This window comes from Ovis canadensis, chromosome 21, assembly GCF_042477335.2.
Source record: "Ovis canadensis isolate MfBH-ARS-UI-01 breed Bighorn chromosome 21, ARS-UI_OviCan_v2, whole genome shotgun sequence".
Taxonomy (NCBI): Eukaryota; Metazoa; Chordata; class Mammalia; order Artiodactyla; family Bovidae; genus Ovis; species Ovis canadensis.
Window position 1 is genome coordinate 48,331,692 of NC_091265.1, and position 9,414 is coordinate 48,341,105.

General features: G+C 47.5%; 1 protein-coding gene across 2 annotated transcripts in view; it reads right to left on the reverse strand.

Moving 5' to 3' along the window:
- The window catches only part of ARHGAP32 (Rho GTPase activating protein 32), a 199,228-nt gene extending 196,082 nt beyond the window's left edge, over window positions 1–3,146 (reverse strand). The window contains exon 1 of one of the 2 annotated variants that reach the window (XM_069565475.1): window positions 2,743–3,146. The gene's annotated coding sequence lies outside the window, so the exon portion shown is untranslated. The remainder of the gene's footprint in view (window positions 1–2,742) is intronic. The other variant, XM_069565476.1, reaches the window with a different exon arrangement.
- Between the last annotated feature and the right edge of the window lie 6,268 nt (window positions 3,147–9,414).

A 9,414-nucleotide genomic window follows, 5' to 3' on the forward strand; every position in this document is an offset into this window, starting at 1 on the left:
TGACAGTAATAGGCTATGAATTTAAGAAGCAATACAAAGTATTTTCAGATCCTTTCATTTGACTTCTCTGTAAGGAAGACAATGCAAGCCTCCTTGCAATGTTCCATTTTGTTTTTGTTGTTGCTTAGTCGCTAAATAAATCGTGTCCAATTCTTTTGCAACCCCATGGACGGTAGCCCACCAGGCTCCTCTGTCCATGGGATTTCCAGGCAAGAATACTGGAGTGGGTTGCCATTTCCTTCTCCAGGGGATCTTCCTGATCCAGTGATCGAACCTATGTCTCCTGCATTGCAGGTAGATTCTCTACCAATGAGCCACCTGGGAAACCTCATCCCAATTTTACACCTAAGAAAAACAGGCTCAGAAATGTACATAACTTGCCCAAAGCAGGGACCAAGCCACACAGCTACTAAGTGGCAGAACTGCAACCACAACCTGATTTTAAGTCCCTGCTGCCTCCTAACTACTTCCATAGACATCAAATTTCACATTAATGGGTTAAACCCTAAAGATTGTCATGAATTATTAGTCATAATCTTCAAAAGCAATGAAACCGTTTAGTGCATTTCATTTGATTTTCCTTATGCTATCAAAGTCTTCTGAAGAAAACAGCTGCTAATCCTTGACATTCGTCAGATGCATTTACAGTCAATAGTGAATCTATGTATACTGTGCAAACAACATACTAAGGCCAGCACAGAAAGGGAAAACACTGCTGAACAAGCCAATCTAAAGACGGACTAAGACGAGACTTCCCTGGTGGTCCAGTGGTTAAGACTTTGCCTTTCAGTGCAGGGGGTGTTGGTTCAACTCCTGGTCAGGGAGCTAACATCCAACATGCCTTGTGGCCAAAAAAACAAAACACAGAACAGAAGCAATGCTGTCACAGATTCAATAAAGACTTTAAAAATGGTCCACATCCCCAAAAATATCTTTAAAAAAATAAAATAAAGAGAGACTAAGTGAAAGAGAAATAGAGATGAATGAATTCCCATTAAAGTCTGAGCCCAATTGCAGCATAGCTTCTGGTGATTGGAAAATGATGTGGGGGTTAGGAAAAGAAAATAAAAGGAACATAATTACTGGAACTCAAGCCAACATCAAAGACTCTAATGACAGTTGAGCCTGCCTGGCTGCTTCTTGGTCTCTCCCTAGAAAACAAAAAGTTACATAACCAAAGAAGATTCTTCCAACTAACACTTCCTCTGTGGCCCACTTACACCCTATCAGCCACCTCAGTGTGCATCTCCATACAGTAAACTGGGCTTCCACCCCAGCTGGGTCTGGACAGGTCTCTGTCCAAAGTGCTGCTTTATTCTACAGACTGCTATAGAGATGATCGTATTAAGACAACCGGCTAGAGCACAGTTTCAACCTCACGCCATTCTAGAGACTTAATCTATGAAGAATCACCACACACTAAATTTTAGGAATGAAGCCAACTCCAGATAATCCTGAAAACGGACATCACAGCATCATAATATCCCATCTTCACAAACAGCAGTGTTAAAAAGGAATTCACACCAATGAGTGCTTGAAAAACTTTGAGGTCATGTTGTAGCAGCAATTAAAGCTTCTATTTCTCAAGTACAAGGATCAAATGTCAATATTCTAAGAGTCCAATGTACCCAATAAAGAAAAATATATTAATGAATCAAAATTATCACTACCCAAAAATGTTACAACAAATTCAATTACTGATTCAAACTAGCATATTTTCTGGATGCTAAGACCCACAATACTCTAGCACCATATGCTTTTTCTTCTTCCAATAGAAATACAAATATAGACAACGTTTACAAAAGCAACCAATGTATCAGAAGTTACTTCCATTCAGATTGACTTAAAAGGTCTAAATCTGTGCCAAGTAAAACTCTGAAAGAATGGAAAATAAAAGAGATGCTGACAACAATGCAATGTGGCCCAGCTGCCAGCTATCCATGTAACATCATGCAGTGCCCCAAGCAGTTTAAAAGCAGATTGCAATTCTGCATGCAGATCAAAATTATAATTATCCAAATTCTATTTCCTAAAAGATAACTATCAAACTGCAACCCAAGCATCCTCCTGGGGTCTCCTCCTCCCGTCCACCTTCTTTAAGCTTCAGCCAGAGAATGTGGAGTTATAAAGGGTCCAGAAGTAGGCTATAGCTAAGCAATCTGGTTTGACTTTCTCGCTCTACCGTTTCTGTTCATCTGTTTGCGAAACTGTTAAACATGAATATTTAATCAAGTCACCAAAATGAGAAAGGCAGGACGGGGACGGGGTGGCGGGGGAGACCAAGGGAGGAAAAAGGCACTAAAGTCACCAGCACCGTCCAATGTGCAGAGGCAACTTCAGCCAATTAGAAAGATGAGAGGGAAAACTCCACGGGCGCGACAGCGAGCACGGCGGGGAGCGGGCACGGCCAGGGCGCCCCGGAGCCCCGGCGCCTCGGGCCCGGAGCGCCGCAGCAGGCCGGGAACCGCCCGGCCCGGTCCGCCGAGGCCGCGGGGAAGTGGTGGGCGCGGGCGGCTGCGGCCCGATCGCGGTCAGCCCCGGGAGGCCGAGGAGGGAGCCGGGTTGGGGGATGGAGGGGGGAGGAAGGGGGAAACCCGAGATGGCCTTCCAAGAACATTCGATCCCGAACCTTTACTTTAAAAAGAATTTCTCCCGAGAAGGAAAGCCAGGCCCCCCAGCCCTTCCCTGCGGCGCCTGCCCACGTCACCGGCGCCCCCGGCCCTCCCGCGGCCCCCGCCTTACCGAGCCCCGCGGCCCCGCCGCGCCGCCGCGGCGTCGCTGCGCCCCGCTCGCCGCTCCGTGTCTGCCCTGCGGGGCGCCGGGCCCGACGCCCTCTCCTTCCTCCTCCTCCTCGTCCTCGTCCTGGTCCCGATCCTCGCCGCCGCCGAGCGCCGCCCGCGCTCCGAGCCTAGCGCCTGGCCGCCCGGGGCAGCCGCGGGGGCTCGGCCGGGCGCCCCCCGCGCCAGCGCCTCATCCCGCCGCGCCGCCCCGTCAGGCTCGGGGGCGGGGACGCCGGGCTCCCGGCCGCGGCCTCGGAGTCCTCCTCCCCTTCGACCCTCACCGCGATCGCCCTCCCCCGGCCGAGCCGGCCCCGGGGATGCGGTCCTGGGCTCGGAGCCCCTAGCCCGCCGCCTCCGGGCCGCCCCCGCAGCGCCCCCGCCCCGCTCGCGGCGCGCGCCCGCTGGAGCCCGCCGCCGGGCCGGGCCTCCGCCTCCCGCGCTCCGCCTCCTCCTGCGCCCGCGACGCCCGCAGCAGGGAGAAGAGGCGCGCGGCCGCGGCCCCCGGGCACGAGCACGCGCGAGGAGGGCGGGCGGAGCGCGCGCGTGGCCGAGGGCGGCGGGGGCGCGCCCGGGCCTCGCCTGCTGTTGTCCCGGGAGCGCACGTGCGCGGCGGGGGGGCGGCGAAGGGTGGGCTGCTCGCGCTCCCCCGGGGGCTCCGGGGGTCGGCAGGGCGCCGGAAGGGTGCCGGGATGCACCCTTGGGGGTTCGGGCGAGGTCTGCCGCCTCGGTTTCTGCACCGTGCTGCGGTGCAAAAACACAAACCCTGCCGCAGCAGCAGCGACGCCGGGAAGAGCCATCCTCCGAGACTACGGCAGTGGCTCCTCTCCACTCACAGCTGACCCCGGGGTGCTGTCACCGCGCCGCGGAGCAGAGGGGGGCGTTGCCGCAAGTCGGGAAGCTCCCTGTCTCTCCATCCCTTGCGCATTTTGGTCTAAAATCAACTCGCATCGGTTATTATTTGGAATCTGGGCCTAAAAGTTCTATTGGTTGTCTTCATTCAGAGTTACGGACTGGAAGATTGGAAGTGACCTGGCAAGGGAGAGGAAGGACAAGAAAGAGTGAAAGAGCAGCAACCCCGGAAGGTCCGTGGCCAGGAGACACGTGAAGCCCTGCGTGTGTATAGCACTGCCCTTGGTTCTCCCTCCTACTCCTTTTGTTCAACCTCTAAAGGCTGCGCAATACTTCGACCTGCAACAAGCGGTCTGTGTAACAGAACAGATCTTGACATGCTACCCTTTTCTGTTTTGATCTTTTTCTTTTGTATATGTACCATTCACTCCTTCTGACTCCTTTGGGATCTGAATGTTGGGAGGGGGGTAGCCTCCATAATTTAACTCAGTACTCAAATCCACCCATGCCAAATACTGCATCGTCTAATGTCACTGCAGTGATTCGGGTCCACTCAGCATATAGTCATGTCAGTGGGAGTCACTGAATATAAAACGTGGCCTTGACCACAGTTAGCAGGATTTCAAGGGCATGGATGTGAAGCAGGATTTCAGCACATCCTGGAGAGAAATTAGGGAGTGAACATGTACAATAATGTCACTCCTGCCAGCTTCAGTATAATCAAGGGTTCTTTAATGATGGAGATTCAGAATGTTTTCTAGCAGAGAAGGAGGGAAGGGATGGAATGAGATTCGCATAGAGGCACAGACTTGGATGGGAAAATTTAAAGACACGTACATTAAAGAAATGTATCCTGGTAGGCACCGTGTTAAAAATCTGCCTGCCAATGCAGGAGACTCAGTTTCTATCCCTGAGTGGGGAAGATCCCCTGGAGGAGGGCTTGGCAATACACTCCAGTATTCTTGTCTGGGAAATCCAGTAGACAGAAGAGCCTGGCAGGGTACAGTCTACAGAGTCAGACACATCTTAGCAACTAAACAACAACTCAACATCCTGGTTTGATAGCCATCTACTTGAAACAGGTAGACTTAGGATCTATAATGGTCTAAACGAGTACTTCCCAAGTGCTGGAGAAACAGCCAGGTGAGTGAAGAAAACTGGAGACCTACAGCTTCATCCAAACTCATAGTTTAAAAATTACTCTTTCTCCAAACTGCAGGAGTTCCATTGGTTCACCTTTTGACCACAGAGAGCTATCTCTGCTAGAGAGGGATGAGTGTGCAGAGTGTACAGAGAGGGTTATTAATAGCATGTGTTTTTCCTAGGGGATTGGTGAGCATGAAACAGAAATCTCCTTTGATGTCAAGAGGTCAGGATGGGACATTAAACCAAGCCACCATGAGAGATGAGTTTTGCCCAAGGCTCTTATCCCTTTGTTGTTGTTGTTCAGTTGCTAAGTCATGTCTGACTCTTTGATCTCATGGACTGCAGCATGTCAGGCTTCCCTGTCCTTCACTGTCTCCCAGAGTTTGCTCAAACTCAAATCCACTGAGTTGGTGATGCCATCCAAACATTTCATCCTCTGTCGCCCCCTTCTGCTCTCAATCTTTCCAGTGAGTGAACTCTTTGCATCAAGTGGCCAAAGTATTGGAGCTTCAGCATTAGTGCTTCCAATGAATACTCAGGGTTGATTTCCTTTAGGATTGAATGATTTGATCTTATGGTCCAAAGGATATCCCTGAATACTCTCAACTAAGATCATGGCATTCCAAATTCTTTTGGAAGGCCCTCACATTCCAGAGTTTGGTCATCATACCCCGGATTCAGCTCTACTGGCCAAATATTAAATGGTATGTGTTCAGCTGGTAAAGAGGGTAAGTAATACCTACAGGAACTGGGATCTATGTGTATGTTGGATACACATATTCCATTTTAGAGTTTCAGAACATCTTGGTAGCTTTCCCCACATTGGTATTCTATCAAGTTCAGAGAAAGAACAAATGGATTCCTCCTGTATATTCCAGATGTCAGGGGTGTTTGAGCAAGCTCAAGGGTGCTGATGCTTCTTACTCTAGTTCTAAGCCAACACTCCCCCTCCTTGGAAAGAAGCATCCAGAGAGCCTATGAATAAGTAGTTGCTCTTGCTATGCCTGCAGAGCAACTGAAGGCTGTGATTTCTGGGCAACCCTGCAGCTGTTTGAACTTCGTGTTTCAGAGTTTGTAACCGATTACCTTTGTCCTAAGAACACTTCTAGTGATTCAAGACATATGTTCCAATAATTGCAACATTCCCTAAAGAAGAATAAGCCTATCTGAATATAAAATGCTCAGTAACTGCATCTGTTTTGGTTTGGTTCAGTGTTCTCAAGGTGAGAGGCGGGGGTTGGGGAGGGAAATGGCAAATTCCTTCTGTGTCTGGAGCTGTGGGAGGCCTCCGCCTGGCCTCCTTTCTCGGCCTTGGCACTGTCGTCTTCCGGACAGTAGCATCTGGGCTCACTCCTGGCATCTAGGATCTGTTGCACTGCGGTCCCCTCCAGGCACTGAAGCAGCGTCACGGTGCAGACAAGTTGAGCCAGCGTGGAGGGCGGCCACAGAGACAACTGCATTGCTTGCCTAACCTTGAGTTTTAGAAAGAGCCTGGGAATTTGAACAAGGGGGAGAGAGGGAGCTTACTCTTATCCCCAAATTGAAGGTTCAGCAGCTGGCTTGAGAAAAAATAAGTTGAGAAAAATAAACCAACCACACTTAGGAGAGAAGTTTCCCAAAGTGACCCTTGACATTGCCTTTTTTAATGTATTTTCTTCCTGGCCAGAGGAGCCAGCTCCATATTATGTCCCTGTTAAACAGGACAACAAAATGCTGCTACTGCTGCTAAGTCACTTCAGTGCGACCCCACAGACGGCTGCCCACCAAGCTCCTCTATCCGTGGGATTCTCCAGGCAAGAATACTGGAGTGAGTTGCCATTTCCTTCTCCAGTGCATGCATGCATGCTAAGGTGCTTCAGCCGTGTCTGACTTTGTGCAACCCCATGGAGAGCAGCCCAGCAGGCTCCTCTGTCCATGGGATTCTCTAGACAACAATACTGGAGTAAGTTGCCGTTTCCTTCTCCGGGACAACAAAATAGATATTTGAAAAAAGGTATGTTGTCTGCACGTAGCATCCTCCCAGTTAATCTGCTTGCCCATGAAGTAAACTCTCTCAACACTGAACACTTTATAAGAATAAACTACTATTAGGCAACATTTTAGGAAGTGGTCAGTAGTGCTAAATTTCAGGGCAATCGTTAAAATGATACACTTACCATCTTCTGTCCTCTCCTGGTCACATTTTGTTTCATTAGCCTCCATTACAATAATTTAGAACTTTAGGCTGCACTCCCACAAAGATTTTTTCAGACTCTGAACTTTAACACCAGCTGTACCTATCTACATATCTACTCTTTAATGTTTAGCCAGATAGTAGCTCTTTTTCTGTCTTCTCCAAAGGTTCCTTCTCCCTTTGCAGAATTCTAAATGTCGACTTGCCCCAGGGCTCTGACCTTGTGCATTTCCTCTTCTTTCTGCCCTCTCCCAGAGCAGTCTCCTACAGCCCTCTCCGTTAAATAACCTCCATTCACGGTTGTATATCTTTAACCCTGACCTCTCACCAGCACTCCAGGCTCCTATGTCCAGCTGCCTCTGTGACACCGCTGTTTGAATATCTCAAACTTCATGTGAACAAAGCAGAACTCATTAACTTTCAGCATTAAAACCGAAGCCCAAAATTGCTTCCTTCAAGTTTTCCCTGTCTCAGGACAAAAAACAACTCTCTCAAACACCACATTGATTTTAGCAGGACCTTCCATTTTTACCTTCAAAACATACACTGAATCCAATCTCTTCCCTCCTTCCTAACTGCCGACACCCTCGTCTGCCGCCTCCAATCTCTCTCCTGGCTGGCTGGTCTCCTTATTTTAGGTAGCCATGAGTGTGAGCATGTGTGCTCAGCCCTGGCCAACTCTGCGACCCCATGGACTGAAGCCCCTAAGACTCTTCTGTCCGTGGGATTCTCCAGGCAAGAATACTGGAGTAGCTTGTCATTTCCTCCTCGAGGGGATCTTCCTGATCCAGGGATTGAAGCTACATGTGTTGAGTCTCCTGCATTGGCTACTTCTATTCTTAAGATGTGGTTATTCTTGCTCAAACTCTTCAGCGCTCTGTGCTTCTAATCATAGCACACACTTCAGCCACTACTCACCTCTCCACTCACTCTGCTCCGGCTATGTGATCAGCCTCCAGCTAGTCCCTAAACCACGGAGGGCCACCCTCTCCTGGCTTTTAAATTAACCTTTTCAAGTTGCTGTCTTAAATAGTTCTGGGGACTTCCCTGGCAGTCCAGTGGCTAAGACTCCATGCGTCCAATGCAGGGATCTGGGTTCAACCCCTGGTCAGGGAGCTAGATCCCACATGCTGCAACTAAGGGTTCACACGCCGCAACTAAAGATCCTGAATGCTGCAACTAAATCTGGCACAGCCAAATGAATACATTAAAAAAAAAAATTAGTAAATAAAAGAAATAGTTCTGCCTTCTCTGTCCCCTTCACTCCATGATTGTATTTTGTAATTGATTATTTTTTATCTCTTTCACCAAAATGAACATTCCATTAGGGCAGGAATTTGTTTATTCACCTTTGTATCCATGTTGCCAAATAAACGCATAAATGGTATTGTCAGAATAAAGAATCTATATCCTCACTTATTTTCTGCTGTTCTTTATTGCTATAGATGTGTCTTTATGACAAGTGGAAAAAGTGCAAATTAAAAAATTATATTATTTGCAATTCACTGCAGATCAAATCAAAATAAATTATGCCAAAAATCTAAGTTTATATCAAGAAATCAGCAGAGAAGGGTATGTATTAATGAATAATTTAATGACTTTAAGGAAAAAATCATACTCTAACCTTGCAATTAGATTTGTAATATATAAACGTTAAAGACACAGAAAATCAAAAGCAAATTATATGAAGTGCCTTTTCATTTCCAACCGAAATAACATGTTGGAACGAAATGTGGTAAACTTAAGGAACTAGTTGTCCCTTTCCTTTTTCATCTTGTCCCACCATGCAACCTTAAATAAGTCAATTAACATCTGTTTTTTTTTTCCATCTGCAAAATGGCCCTGCTTGATTTCTTCTTTACTTTGGTATCATAAAAGTAGGAAAATTAAATTATTATGAAAAAGCTTTGGAAGAAAGGAAATCTGGAAATTACCCGGGATAATTATGTTTTCCAAACTCTTTTTGCCTAATGTTTTGAAATGAAGATGAAATGAGCGGCATGTGAGATCTTAGTTCCCTGACCAGGGATGGAACCCATAAGACCCATGAAAATCACTCCGCATTTCTAAAATGATCAGAAAAGATGTCCTAAGATAGCAAAGCAAGATGGTTATACGAGTGTCTCACCCACTGTCTGAGCTCTACAGAGTCCATTTCTAAGATGTGAACTTAGACGAGGAAGTGAAAGGAATCACATTGAAATGTAAGCTTTTGTAGAAGTATTAATTCCACTTCTTTGCAAGCAAAATTTCGTAGCGGCTCATGAAAGAATGAACAAAGAGACAACTCTAACATTTCTCTATATGAGATCCTTAAGGGACAGTGAAATGCTTAGACGAGGAATCAGGTCTCAAGGAGCTTTTGAAGCTGTATCTCTCAAGCATGCTGCTTTATTTAAAATGTATGTTTAATTGAGGTGACTTGGAGAAAGCTAAATCTCCCATTGGCAGCTGTGGCAGTGGTGA